A 15680-nucleotide genomic window follows, 5' to 3' on the forward strand; every position below is an offset into this window, starting at 1 on the left:
TTGAAACAGATTTTCTTAAAACAGAGAGAGTGCTCAGGAAGTAAACATTATATTAAAATATGTAATGTGGTACTCATAATTTTAAAAATAAATGATAATACTGTTTATCCCTATTCTCTTTAAAATTTCACATAAAAAGAAAGTACCTTCGGTTTGAATAAGAAACTAGTTTGAGCCTCAGAAGGAAAGCTGAAGCTCAGATTTTGGATTATGAAAAATAACAGGCTGGCTGGTTAGCTCAGTTGGTTAGAGTGTGGTGATGTAACACCTGGGTCAAGATTTTGGATCCCCATACCAGCAGCCACCACCCCCCCCCAAAAAAAAAAACATGTATAGTTAGGATTTTTCCAAAATATACAAATCACCTGGAATCTAAATAGTTTTTCACAACTTTAGTGGGGAGGAGAGGAAATAAAAGATTGATAATTGTCTTTGTTCGTAATGCAAGTTCAAAAAGATGAAGTTAATGTTTAAGTCTTACCAAATTCCTTGCTTTAAAAGAACTCTTTGAAATCTACTCATAATAGCAAATGAAACATATAAAGCTTCACGGGGTCTAAAGTGTTTGAGGACTGTGATATACTCTTCCACAGTTTATTTAGATTACTTTCATACAACAATCATGATTTAAAAGAAGGGGAAAACCTGAATCACAAAACTGATCAAATTAGCCTATAATCACTATCACCACTTTCACTTTATTTAATAACCTGTTTTTAAAATGAAGGTAGCCTTTCTCCCCTACACCAGTCATTTTTTCCTGGCTTGATTTTCAAGGGTAATTGTATGGCATAAGTAGAATGATTACTTTTGTTTCTTGGCCTATAAATCCAGGCATGCATAACTCAACATATTTAGTTTATTCAAATCATGAAAATAAGAACTGGCCTATATGTATAATCTTGAAAGAAAATGGGTTAGAACTAATGAAAATCTAGTGATGGGTTTAATGAGAAAATCCAATAACCGGTCTCCTTTCAAATAGCTTGTTTGTTTGATTTCCATGGGGATTTTCATGAAGAAACTCAGCAAATTTTCTGTCCAAGCAACAGGCTAAAGAAGGGTGATAGACTTCAGACCTATAAATTCTTACTTATAAAAAAATGCCCCCCCCACCCCCCGCTGGTAAGTTAGCTCAGTTGAGGAGAAAAAGGGAATTCACTTTCCTCACCGAAAGTTTGGCAATTTGCATATGAATGAGTTACATTCCTCACCAATGACAGAGAGGAGCCACTGTCACAAGCAAACCAGCCAAGATCAGAGATGTCCAGAAGACATTATAGCCCTAATACCTTTTCCAAAAGCAGAATATGTTGGGTGTATCCTTGAATCACTCTTATGACTGCACCAAATCCTTTAAAATAACCAAACTCCAGCAGGCTGAAAGCTTAATATAGTCTTTCAAATATGCTTAAAATAGCCTTTTTATAAATGCTGTCATGAAAAATGATGTACTTTTTAATTTAAAATTAATCAATGAAAAGAGGTTGCTAGGAAATGCATCTTCACATAGCAAGGGAAAAGTTTTTCTCAAAATAATCTGCTATCACAACCCTAAAATTACTTACGGCTTTGCAACACAGGTGGGGGGAGGGGAATATTACTGCTTAAAATAGTGTGACTGCCCTCTGTATATAAATGTAAACTACCAGTGGAATCTGCATTGACTCACTGGGAAGACAAATGATCTTAATTGCTTTCCTTCATAGCCACTGTTAATTTTAGACTCCAGGTTTCTGATTAGCAATAACAACAAGGAGGAGCTAAGTGGGTCAGCCCCTGCTATTTGTTACACATCACTGCCATATCAGAAATGTGTCAAGAGTCTTGAAAATTGTTACTGGTGTACTTGACTTTAGTAAGAAAGTTTTTGAAAGATGAATGTTTAATGTACAGTTTACAGTAAGTTCTAATCCAAGAGGTACATGTCTATTTACCACATATACAGCATACCAATAAATCTTTGGTAAAGGTTTTTACAGATCTTTTTCTAAAAAAGTTTGTATTTCAAGGTTAAGGATTAACACAGTGTACAGGAGTAGATAACACGAAATAAAAAAATAAAAATAAAAATTCTACATTGATAAATGAAACGGACTATGGGGGGTATATATTAAGGGTCTTCAAAAGGGTCATGGAATGATTCATATTATCTTTCACTTCTATTTTTCCATGAACTTTTTGAAGTACCCTCACATATAAATAAGTACAGTGTGTTACATGGGATAATAACAGTGTGATCGAATCCTGAAGAACACTAAAGAATTGGCTACTCTACACCTGGCATAATTAGAGAAAGTTCATCAAGTTACTCCAAGTGAAGATGAGTAAGGATGTGCCAAGCAGAGAAAAGCCAGAACAAAAACAGGATTGAAATAAGAGGAAACACAAAAGCAAAGACATAAAAGTCTAATGGAATATGATATGTCGGGTAATCTTGAATAATTTTGCATAATGAACATAAAAGTTTTTTAAGGGAAGGCAGAAACAAAACTAAATATGAAAGATTTGAAGTGTCATAAAAAGGAGTTTAGCTTTTTATTCTACAGTTGTATTGAAACAATTACCCACATGTATGACACAATTCAAGCCATATTAAAAAATGATAGTAACTCTAGCAGCGATGAAGCGTTTAAAGAGGGATGGGGGGAAATGGAGGTAGATGATTCGGTTCAACCTTATAACAGAGAACACATCATATATCTTGAGTTAATTCCATCATATACAATCTCTATTGACCATTTAAGACTCACTAGAAATCCCTAAACACAACGTGTCCTATAATAACATAGTCCTCTATACACTTGTTCCTGAGTTCAAAACATCTCTGTATTATAATCTATTTAAAAGAGAACTATCACAGCAGGGTTCCAAGTCATAAATGAAAACATAGCTCATGAATTTAAAGTTTCACTAACCTGGATGGCAGAAAAGAAGGAGGCAATACTGAATTGGTATTTAAGAAATTTAGTCAGGAAGGAGGGAAGAAAAATGATCAAGGAAACATCTTCCATTTTCAGCTGCATTTGCTACTGGTGATAAGGCTACAATGAGTAGCTGCAAATCATGCTAGAGAAATGGTGACCACAGTTCCTTGACCTTTGGAAGAAAATCACTTCTGAAGAGCATTTCACAGATTTCTAATTCCTCTATGCCAATCAATCAGCTAAGGAATAGATCTATCACAGTAATGGCCTGCTTCTTCTACGGCAAGCCACTTAAGGGCTTTGCAACCTGTTCACCTGAAAATAAAAATCAAGCCGACTCAGAGCTGCCAGAATTTCTTTCCATTCCTAAGCTGCTCACTAAAATAATTGGTGCTAAATAATATTAGGTACCAACAACAAAGAAAAACCTGGCCCCCAAAACTATGTTGCCTAAACATTTAGCATTTAGAGAGATTCATGAATGCTTCTTTAAACAGAAGTAGCAGCTCCGTGAAAAAGCACGGAAATAGAGACACTTTCGGTTGAAGTCAAACTTTTTAATAAAATCCAAGGTCAGGTTTATTTAAACAAAGAGGAAAATAAAAAGTCAGGAGGACACTGGACAGGCCATTCTTCTAAATGATATTGTACTAGAATTTTCCACATTGTCCCCTCCAAGGTACCTACATATTCTTAATTTTCTGACTGAGCTTAATAGCAAGAAACAAACAGAACTATCTTTTGTGTTTCTTTACTATTTGTAAAAAGCTTCGTTTGGCTAAAGATACAGACTGTTTTCTTTTGATTTTCTTAAATCATGTGGAATAAATAGGGTTTTAAAAAGTAAGAGGAAAGTCCTGGACAAAGTATGTTGGCATGTTCAGTCCTTAGCACAGTTGTTTGATGACCCTCAAAAATGGATAAATTACCCTTCTTCAATTGTGAATTAAGCTGTGATACACAAATTTCCTGATTTAAGTAATCATCAACTTTGGGATGATCGTTCTTCCATTTCGGATATACAGAAAGATTAATACATGTCATAGGACACGTGGAGTACTGAATTTAACTTTGAATTGGTCGTCTTCATATATGCTAATCAGAAACTGTAATATAAATTTACTGGTATAATGTCCAAAACTCACTAAAAAAAGCCCACATACTTTACAAGAAAATTAAAAATCTATAAAGGAACTTATTCTACTGACTATCTTAAATGTGGTTCCATTTATAATCAGAGTAAATACAGCTTATTCCCAGAAGAACACCTTATTGGGAAAAGTGTAGAAATTATGCTTTTAAATAAACTTTGAATTTCCTCTGTAATATACTGGGATATTTTCATAGATTTTTTTTTTTTTTCCCTTTTTAACTCTACACTTCTGGGAATATTGAAGGTACAAAATAGGAACTGACATACCATGATCAATGTGTTGGTCATTTGCATCTGCTCTAAGGACAAGCAACACTTTTTCTCAATTTAAGTACTGAAATTAAAATAGGAAAAAAATCCAAGTAGATGCAAAGAACGAATGTCTTTAAGAACATACATATGAGTCACTGGTCTAATATATTGCTCTGGTTCAATACTGAAGAGGATCTACTGCAAGAAAACTAAAAAAAATTTTATAAGAGTTCTGTAAAAGATAATCACTTCAGATCCAGAAAAAAAAAAAATCTTTCGCCTTGCTTGTAGTTAATTAGTGTTTTAAAATATTTGAGGCTAGCTCCTTCATAAAGAAAAAGAAACTTGAGACACTTTGCAGCAACCCAGACCCATCATTTATTGATAGGTAGAAATCACTCTTAATGATAAGAGAAGAACCCATTTCAAACACACCCATTAATTATCTAAGTGTTCATCCCTAGAGTTCTATCACTAGCCGAGAATACATGATTAATATGTATAATCCATGATTATTTTGCTGATAACACTTCAATTCAAATGTCTACGATTTGACACAAATGCTATACTCCAACTGAATAACAGTCCTTCAATAAGACTGAATTAACCAGAATGGAATAATCAGTCCAATTTCACTCCTCCCCATATTTGAAGAGAAGCAATATGAACATTTCCTATCCCTCAATCAATAAGACTTAAGGAATTTTAAGGAACTGCCACACACCACTCACTTAGAAGGTAGAAGAGAGACAGCACATCTAGACACAGCACATCTAGACACAGCATATCTAGACACAGCATATCTAGACACAGCATAGAGGGATGGCTAAGTACATATATAGCTTTGCTATTTTACTTCTCTGAGCTTCAGTTTTCCTCCCCAGTAAAATCAAGATACTAATAACTACAGTACAGCAGTGTGAAGATTAGTCATAATGCACGTAAAGTTCCTAATACTCAACATTTTTTTAAAAGCACTCATTTTTTCATGTTCCACCTCACCGTTTTTCTGTTTTAAGTGCTACACAGATGTAAACTATGCACATATTTAACAGCTACAGCCTAAATGAAAGAGAAACATGGTTTCCATCTAATTTACCCAGAAAGACTAAAGGGAGTTTACACAAACGCAGTATTACCAAGCCAGTCTTCCCCAAACACTCATCAGATATACTTTCAAACAGTTAGGAAATGCCTTTCTTTAGATCAGGAATCAGCAAACTGTAAATCTGTAAAAATCCAATTAGTGAGTATTTTAGGCTTTGTGGGCCATACCATTTCTGTCACAACTATACAACTCTTGTCATTGTAACAAGAAAGCAATCACAGAGAATACCTACCAAATGCATGGCTGTAGTAGAATAAAACTTTAATTATGAAAGAGCCTGCAGGCTGGATTTGGCCACTGGGCCATAGTTCACCAACCCCTGGTTTAGATCCAACTATATGTAGAACATAGTCTAGTTAAAAGCATACAACCAAGGGTCTTCAATTTCTGCATCATCTACATATGACTCAATTTTCTTTGCCGTGTATCGAGATGACTAGGAACAGGCCACCACTGGGAAACTGAGCCGGAAATGGAGTCTGAATGATGGTACGACACCTGAAACCAAATCAGCTGCCAGGTGGGACAGCAATATAAGTCAAAGTGAAAGTACGAGACAGCTAGAGAGGCTTTCAAGGTCCTCTAGTCCAAAGGCTTCAAACTTGTGAGACCACAAAGGGTACATTTTACCTTGTGATTGAATGCATATTTGCATGCATATGTGCATGCAAATCATCTCCTACTATGGGTCACTAGTTCAGCACTCTTTCCATAAATGAAATAAAATGAAGAGTAGTTGTGTGAATCAGGGAATTAAATACATTGTTTTAAAAGACCAGCAATCCTTTATCTCAAATACATGTGATTACATGTTATTGGAGAAGGGGATCCAGAAGACAGGTGTGAGCAATCCAAATCTCTCTAATTTTCAGGTCTTGGGCACAAGTCAGATCCAAAAATAAGCCCCTGAGACCCAAGCAGCCCTGACAGTATATATGTGACTTCATCCAACCTCATTATGAGGCTAATGGATGATTACATGCCAAATAGCCATAGAAATGATTTCACAGATAAAAAGAGGTTTATCAAAATGTAAAAGGAACTTATTAGTAAAAAAAAACCTCACAGTAGAAAAAATAAAAATTGCCCAGGGTCACCAAGCAAGAAAATATCAGAGCCAGGAACTCAGCCTCAGCACGACATGTTCTTTTCTTTACCACTACACTAAATGGCTCCTCAAAATGAGGCAGAACTAGACATTTCCAGAATCATCCAGGACAGCTCCTGTAATGGGCACAGCCTCAAGATATTACCCAATAGAGAGCACATTCCCCATTCCACCCATGTGACGCCATGGTGGTGCTGCATCTTTGAGGATAAAATGTAGTAAACTTTGAACTACATCACATGTCAAAGTCTCTCAGGCATCCTTGACGCCACAGACAGGAAAGGGTTTTTATTGGACAGAGATATAAAAACCTAGCTGGTTAACTAATAATTTCCACAAATAATTTTATTTAATTAGGATGACTTAAGTCTGAAAATTTGTATAATCATAATACTTTCCTATACTTGCTTGGCAACCTTCACTTTTCATCTCATCTCCCCCAAAACATGTATAAACAAGTGGCTTTTCTATTTTTAAACATATTAAAATAAAAAACATTAAAACAAATTAAAAGCAACTTTGTTCTGACAATTTTTGCAGCAGTGTTCATAGTAACTGCACAGTAAGAACCCAGTTTTTAAAAGATCATTAGTGAGTGTATTTACCCAAGTTTCTTTTCCTATTTTTTTATCCTGTTAACTATTCCAGTAAATTCTCATTTTTTTCGCTTAACATTAGATACACAATCTAGAGAAACCCATTGAACAAAGTAATAGAGAGTAAATGTAGCAAAAAATAAAATTACGAACTGAAGCCATATTTACATTTTGGTAAAATTGGAAACCACCCAAGCTCACATTTAAACATTTCTTAGTATTATTTTGTTTCTCGTGGAGGGATTACTGTGAGTCCCACTTCACCCATAACAGGCACATACTCGCTTATGTCAGCACTTGCTCCTGACTCAGCTCAAGCATGATGGGTGATTGATCATTTTTCATTTATTCATTTATGAAGGGAGTTTTGTGAAAGGCTGAAGCCATGTAAAACAGAATTCCATGACCCAGCCTCCAAGAGAAAGGACAAAGATCCAGTTTGAAGCTTTGAATTTAATGTTTTATATCAGATTGGCAAAGGAATCTAAAATGTACTCAGTTACATTTTAAGAAGGTCAACAATTCAGTTTTGTAAGACTTTGAAATATATGTCAAGCTAACAGATAACCAAGTTTTTTAAAAAAAAAAAACTCTTTCCATATTTTCATTACTATGAAACCCCTTTCTTATAGAATATTTCTAGACTTGGTTAATGTAAAAGGTTTACAGGACAAAGTTTGGGTTGCTGAAAGTTCTAAAAACACATTCTTCAGAGTAAGGAGTTTTCTGCAATTTTTTTTACTTAGAAAAAGAAAATTGGATATCATCATCACTTCAACCAGTAAAGTTAACTCCTCCTATTGGATGTAATCATCTACTCTTCTCATTCTAAGCGTGATTTAAAGTCAGTGTGGCCTTCTATCTGGTCCACAGAAAACAGCCACTCACACAAAAACAAGCAAACATAGTTATGTTGATGTTGAATGACGTCAGAGATCTTGTTGTCACAAACCTTTGTCCCTTTTCTCATAAGGAATCATTATGGGCTTTAACCAAAGTTTGGGTGAGACTTTCACTATAGCCTTTAAAAGTGTAACTTCTGACCAAATGAATGCTGAAGCCTGAAGAACAGTAACTTTCTCCTCAAAGTTCCTCTCTCAGGAGACTGCATATGGTTAACATTTAGTGGAATGGGCACATTAAATAAAGATTTCTCAAGTTGCAAAAAGCACTGCTACACACAGACATTTAAGTGACATGTGAGTAAATGGCCATTCTAACCTAACAGAAAGAATCTTTAGTGGGAAAATGGTAAATAAGGTTTTACACTGGGCCTCATCAAAATTCAGATCTGCTTGTGTCTTCATTTTCTCATTTCTATACCAAGAAAGAATTTGACTTCACTTTCCCATCTCTACTTCCAACTACTACTTAGGAATGTTGTGCCAATTCAGTTAAAAATCTTTTTACAATATCCTATGACATTAGAAGCTGTGCTATGTACATTTAAGTAATCGATAAGTTAGAATTTTCATGTAGGAAATAAGTAGGTGATCTTATTATTGCTTTATATTTACATGAAATTTTAAATGTAAAATGATCAATAATTTGGAGGATTAGAAAAGGGAAGATGAACTTCCAACAATACCCCGTTACTCCTAAGCTTTTCTGAAAAGATAAAGCAGCTATGTAATAATAAATTCAGAAATATGTCAGAAATAGATGCCACCACTGACTCTTCTTCCCAGTAGAACTCTTAAAATGTAAAAAATACAAAAAATTTCAAAAATACAAAAAACGACTCAGTACAGAACAGAGGTCTGGGGCAGGAAGAATAATTTAATAGAGATATAAGGTTGCACACTTTTGTTGTACACTCCAGCAGATCAGGGTTTCATGGTTCCCCAGAATAGTAGGTATGAAAATATCTACGCACTTGAGATATCCTGGTTTCACCCAATGTAGATGACTGGCTGAAGCATTATAATCCATTTATTCAATATTCTTAAATTCTCTCTCCAACTCTTGTTCTAAAACATAATTACCACTTTAAATCTACCAAATTTTAAGGTTTACTGAGAAAAGGCAAACATATTAAGAAGTTTTTAATTTCAAATATGGGGGGAGAGAAGCTGGCATATAAAATCTGAATAATAAATTAAAAGCAGTGGCAGTATGAAGATAACATTTTAACTCCGGTATCCCTTGTGAAGTATGATAAATTTCATGTCTCACTTCCCACCTCAAGCCATAGCTTATATTTTGAAATTTTCAAATCTCTAAAAATAGATAAAACAAAATACATTACTACTATATGTTGCTGACAAAGCCAATCTGGCAAGTAGTTAGTAAAAACAAATTGCCGGCTAAATGTCTCAATGAACTTAAGAAAAGTCTCTCATCCTCTCTATTCAATTAAGGGCACATTGCTACAAAAATGAAAGTTTTGTCCGTACCATTTGCACAAAGTCAAAGGACTGATAATATGTTGACCATAGATGGGGTAATAACCCAGGGCAATTGGCACTTTCTTTTTTTGAGGGCAGTTTGGTTTTATTTAGGAAAGTTTTTAATGCACTTGCTTTGTAATCCAGCATTTTTACTTCCAGAAATCTACTCTACATAAATAAATGTTGGGATATGTGCAGTCCTGAGTCCTAAAATACAAGCTAGGGCTACTACCCCCCCCCCCAAAAAAAAATATTTATGGGTCTTTTCAATGGCACCCAAAGACAATAGGACTGCCTTCAAGTTTGAAGGGCACTAACAGTAAAATTACTTGCACATATACCCGCAAACTTTGGACTAATGCAAGGTACTATAACAGTTAATTCACGTGGGGAATCTAAATATTCAATATTATCAACTGGTGAAGTATATTTAAAAAACAACACAGAATCTAGCAATTATTTGGCCAAATGCTAAGGGAATAAAAAGATGCAAAGATAGTACAGAGGTGAAGAAATGTTGAATCAAGAGCACAAATGGGAAAAGGAAAGTGTCATAGGAGATGAGTGACACAAAAGCATCCTTCCCTAGCCACCAACTATTTCTGCAGGCTGTTTAGCAGACTGAGAAAACAAACACAGAGAAACTACTTATGAGAAGTAACACGTTATGACAAACTATTCGAGATAAGACTGATTACACCAATAGCATTGTAAGTCAACAAAAAATAAAATGATCTAAAAGAATGGCTTTGAGAATAACTTCCTAGTATTCTCTCAACATCTAATAACATAACTTACCATCCTTTTATCATTTTAGTAACTCCAGGCCTAATCCAAAGACACAACCAGAATGAAAAATAGATTAAGGTGTAATAGAGAGTTAGATACGTCAAAAGCATTTCTGATGCTGCTTCATCTGCAAAGGATGGGTTTCTAACTTTGCCAGAGAATACAGTCATACACATATTTCCATATAAAATGCTTCAACCATGACTGTGACTATCTAGCTACTATTATTCATAACACTATTAAATTCAATATTTTTACTACTAACCTGACATTAGTAAAATAAAATCTATTCAATTAGTGGAATATAATACAATCAACTAGTGAAATCATATGTTAAATGTATTAGCAGAAGTAGGAAAATATCTTCTAAAGTCAAGTCCCTTCCTAACCCCTCCTTTCATCTCTCAGTATTGTGATTAAGTCTACATTTGTGATTATGATATCAGTATTGAGATTTTAGTCTACAGTTTGGATGTTACCATAGGCTTTACTTAGATCAAGATGGTGCATGGAAGAAGTGGGACTAGAGAAAGTAAGACATGAAAATCATGGTATAGATAAGCAATTAGCTGATACTCCAAGTAATTGTATGTATTTGACTAAGATTCTTTCATGAAATGCTGTACAGAGTAATAATAGGAAAAAGGACTGTTGGATTATAGAAAATAGGTGACAGAAACCCACGGGAATGAAATTATCTCTTGAGGAAGGAACAGAAGAGACTTCAGGCAGGAGGAGAAAGAACAGTGCTAAAGACTAAGAGCTTGAAGGGTCTATGAGGGTGATGGGTGGGCATCAGAGACCCCTAAGATAAGGCCTAGATGGAATGGATAGTGGAGTTTGTGAGCTGCTCAATCTAAGTGGCAAAGGAATGACTAGCAAACTGCACATGAAAACCATCACGTGTATAAAGTTGTATCACTTTAAGAACTGCCTGCAGATGCACAGAAGGCAGGGAAGAGGCATTCACATTCTTCTTCAGCAGGCTTTAAACCTCCAAACAGGGAAGGGCCGCCATGCAGAAATTTATGAGGTTAGAAATCCTTTCCCTGCTGTAACCAGGTCTACAAGTAAATATCCCCAAAAGATGAGAATGATCCATTTATAGGATTCTGCAGTACACCCCCACTCCCCATTAGTAATCCATAAAAGGGATTGGCTATGTTTCATATTGAGAGGTTTTTCATGTATTCTGAGCATCTTGTAAAATAGACAAAAAGACTTCTTGCTGTAGAGATATTGGCAATAACGTGATAATGTTTCCAAGAAATAGTATTTCTCCCAAAAACATTAAAAATCATTAAAAGTTAGTGACTTGTCGTGTGGCCTTTCACCAGGCTGTGGCGACGTCTACTAGATGCAATTCCAAACTGGAGTATTTGATTTCTTTAAAGACCTTAAGAGCTCAGTAAGTGAAAGGCCACTGCATCTGACTCAATGTCATTAATTACACCTCCAAGGGTGAGTCAAAGAGTAAGACTTTTTATAAAACACTGGTCTAGGTGTCACAGGGGAAGGGAACTGCAGGGTAAGTGATTAAGGGCAGGAAAATTGACTTTCTGCCCAATCACTAACTTGGCTGAGGCTAGGCCAAGTGGTAAAACTTCCTTCCCTGCCTTAAATTTATAATCACAATCACAACCACAGCCTCCATAAAAAGCAAATGAACAGGCTCCCCTTAGACCTTTCAGATGCAAATTAAAGCTCTCCAAAGACCCAGGGTGTTGGGCATATGACACTTTTTCTACATTTCAATGTTACCTAGGAGAAAAGTCAGAACTAAACTAGTCAACATTATTGTAAACTAGGCAACATTATTGTGATACATTATACACAGAAAACATAAATATATATTTTCACACAGAGAAAGGAGAAGGGGCTTTTAAAAGTTTTCACTTCTAAATTGAGAGCAGTTTTACCTCGGTCCTATGATCAAATCTATTCTCCAAATATTGACAGCTTCAAGCAGATATAAGCAGCAGTAAATTACAATATGTGACACTTGGAATGCAGTTTTACAATTACAACCTTTAGATGCATTAGAATTCAGAAACAAAACTCAGAAAGGCTTTATGGATCTCAAAGGAGATTAATGAGGATATTTGGTCAGAATAGAAACCAAGTGTAAAGCCAACAGTTATTTTCAAAATACGAAAAATATTTAACACAGTTTACGGCACGTAGCAAGTACTAAATAAACAATAGCTTTTTTTAATTGAAAAGATAATACATTACCGCCAACCAGAGATAATAAGTGCTAATATTTTGGTTTGCGTTTCTTTCTAGGCTTTCCCACATTATACTCTCTTATTTTTTATTGATTACATTTAGAAAAACTACCACTTTTTGAAAATTTGCAGTATCTGATCATTTTGCTAATGATCGAAATCTACTAATTTTACAGTAGATTGATAATGTCTAAACAATGCTGTTTGTTCTCCTTTGTATGTGTATGTAATTAATAAAATCCATAAGAATCTCTAAAACAATATTATTAATAGTGACATTGAACAGGTGTTATTTTACTAGTATTCTTCTGATTAGCTGCAGTGTGAATTTATTGGTAGATTAATATCTTTCTCCATCCATCTTCAGTGCCACTTCCAAAAGAGGATATTTTTTAAGTAAAAAGTAAGAGTAGTGGTAGAAGCTGTAATAGTGCCAGAACAAGTAACAGAAATACACATCTCTATGGCGGAGAAAGAAACAGCAATACGAGAAACAGCAGCAGTAGTATTAACAGCATCCAGTGACAACAGAGTGGCTACGACATGTCAGGCAGGCACTGTTCTAAGTACTTTCTATAAAGTAATTTACTTAATCCTCACAACAACCTAAATAGATGGGCATTATTATTATTTCTGTTTTATTGATGAAGAAACTAAGATTTCTTCAAGAGAAAGCTTGTGTAATTTGTTCAAGGTCACATTGCTAGTCAGGCACCAAGCCAGTCTCTAAATCCAAAAGCAAAGCTGGCATTTCCAAACTTTCTTCACACGGATGGAAACAGGCACTTCAGAGGAGGAAGACTTGAGGTAGCCAACAAGCAAGCCAGGTATTACCAAATCAAAATGCAGACTAAACAGCAACCTCAAATCATAGGCCAGATACCACTGGCATGCCAACAAATTCTGAGCACAGGAGAGATCCCTAGAAAAAAAAGATATGTTTTTGCACAAAGTATGGCCAATTATAAGAGTTCTCCTAGGAAAAATGGGTTTCATGCTCCAAACACTCCAACATAGTAAAGTAATGGCTTCCTCTTGCCCCAGGAATCTCATAGGCTTGTGAATTTTAAGTAAGCTTCTGGCACTAGTTCTCTTTCACTCTTTTCTCCCTGTTTCTTCTCTTAGAGAGGGGGAGGGAGGCATGGTCTCATTTTAGCAGCTGTATGACTCAGCTGTCTACATGCCCACACCAGGAATTTGGACAACCTTTTAGAGATGCCATTGCAAGTGAGAAATTGTTGGGGCAACAAGGATACATGCCTCTTTCAGTTTGCATCTCCTTTGTGTAATAAATATTTTTAACCCAGTTTATTTCGGCATCTATAATCCATTTATTTCCTCAGTAGTAAAGGGCATTTAATTTACTAGAACCAGATATTTAAGGATGGTAAGTGTATTGAAACCCAATCTACATATTGCTACAGCAAGACAAGGCAATGATAGTCTAACCTGACTCCTGACAGAGTTCAAAGCAATCCTACAAAGGAAGAGTAAAATATCAAGGGTATCTGCAAGTGTCTATCTGCAGCGTGCTGCTCGGACCAATGCATAAAAGAACATTTACTTGTCCCTTTTCTCCATGAAGTTAATCACAGTTTTCTAGGAAAATGCAGGGCTCCACTTACTCTAAATGCTCATTTATTTAAAATGAAAGAATTTAAAAATGTGAGGAGTTGCAAAAGATTCTCAAGCCTACTGAGTACAATTCTCCACCCAGTATAGGAATGTCCTCTGGAGTCTCAGGGCAGATGGCCTCTCTTCCATCTGCTTGGATATTTTTCACATACTTCATCTTAAGAATGGGATATCAATGGTATTCCTTCAGGAGGTCTTCGAAATCACTCAACATTCAGAAGGAATGGCATGGCACTTTTTAGATCTTCCCAAAGGCTACACCCTATTGGATGTAATACAAACATTAAACTTCAAAATTGGAAAGGACTTTTAGTGTCCCGCGCTACCGTCTCGCCAGCAAGAACGACGCGGCACACAAAGGATCCTTCTGCAGTTTAGCTTTAATGCCTCTTGAGAGGAAGAGCATAAGCTTGCTAAGAAATGGAGACCCCGAGCGAGGGGAGCCGCGCCCCTTATATAGAGACAGTCCCTCGCCTAGGACGTGTTCCCATCTGATTGGCGGTCGTGCATCAGCCCAGATGACGCCACGGGAGAGGCAGAGACTAGAGGTGGGGAAATTCCCAGCACATGCGCTCTAGACTTGTTTTTGCCGATTGTCAGTGTCGGCCGGCGCCATCTTGTAATGGCGATTACGGTGTAACGTGGGCAGCTCCCCACATTTTAGGATCATTAAGTGCAGGTCACTTTGTTTTAACCTAGACCACAATCTAGATTAGTTATGTAGGAGGTGTACAGGCGCATATATGTGAAGCTTACCTATAATGATCACTTTATGAGGATTCCTCTCCTATACTGACCCAACTTTACAAAACTTTATAAAGCTTCATTTCTGTTTATTTTTCTTATTCAAACTGATGTCTACTTCTTAATTTTTTTCTTTCCATCCTATTTACTTAACCCTGATCGAAAAATAAATAAAGAAGACTAGTACAAGTTAATAAGTCACTAAAAGAAAACAGAAACTACAGTACCTGGATTCTGATGTCTCATAGGTCACAACTGAAAGAAAAATGAAAGTGGCTCATTCAGGCTTTAAGGACTAAATAGGGTAACAAATTCCACTGATATTCCCCAAACTCTAAGGCATGAGCCAAATCATACTAAATATATCTGTAATATTAAGTAAAACAAATGCTCATTTAAAAAGGCCACATTTTAAAAAAAAAAAAAAAAGGCCACATTTTCTCCAACTCTTAGTATTGAAGTTTCACAACTAGAAGAGACGTCAAGATTTTACCACCATCAGCTCCCTATCAACAGGTAGGAAAGGATTCATGGCCTCTTTTCACACCTGAGACTCTCTAAGGTTAACTGACATTCCCAGACTCCTAGTTAATGACGAAAGCCTCCGTTCCAGGACCCCTCTAGTACAGCTCTTCTTTCCCTACAACACACCACCCCGGAATGTTTATTATTCAGTTTGTCTCTGTCAGCCAATTTAATTATTAAAATATTTTTGCTACGGTGCTTAAATGATATTTTCTCAGAGTGAAA

The 15680-nt window shown here is 35.9% G+C and overlaps 1 protein-coding gene across 6 annotated transcripts in view; it reads right to left on the reverse strand.

Moving 5' to 3' along the window:
* The window catches only part of PTPRK (protein tyrosine phosphatase receptor type K), a 558957-nt gene that overhangs the window by 441134 nt on the left and 102143 nt on the right, over positions 1-15680 (reverse strand). The gene's annotated exons all lie outside the window — the stretch shown is intronic.

The sequence above is a fragment of the Cynocephalus volans genome, chromosome 5 (assembly GCF_027409185.1).
Source record: "Cynocephalus volans isolate mCynVol1 chromosome 5, mCynVol1.pri, whole genome shotgun sequence".
Taxonomy (NCBI): domain Eukaryota; kingdom Metazoa; phylum Chordata; class Mammalia; order Dermoptera; family Cynocephalidae; genus Cynocephalus; species Cynocephalus volans.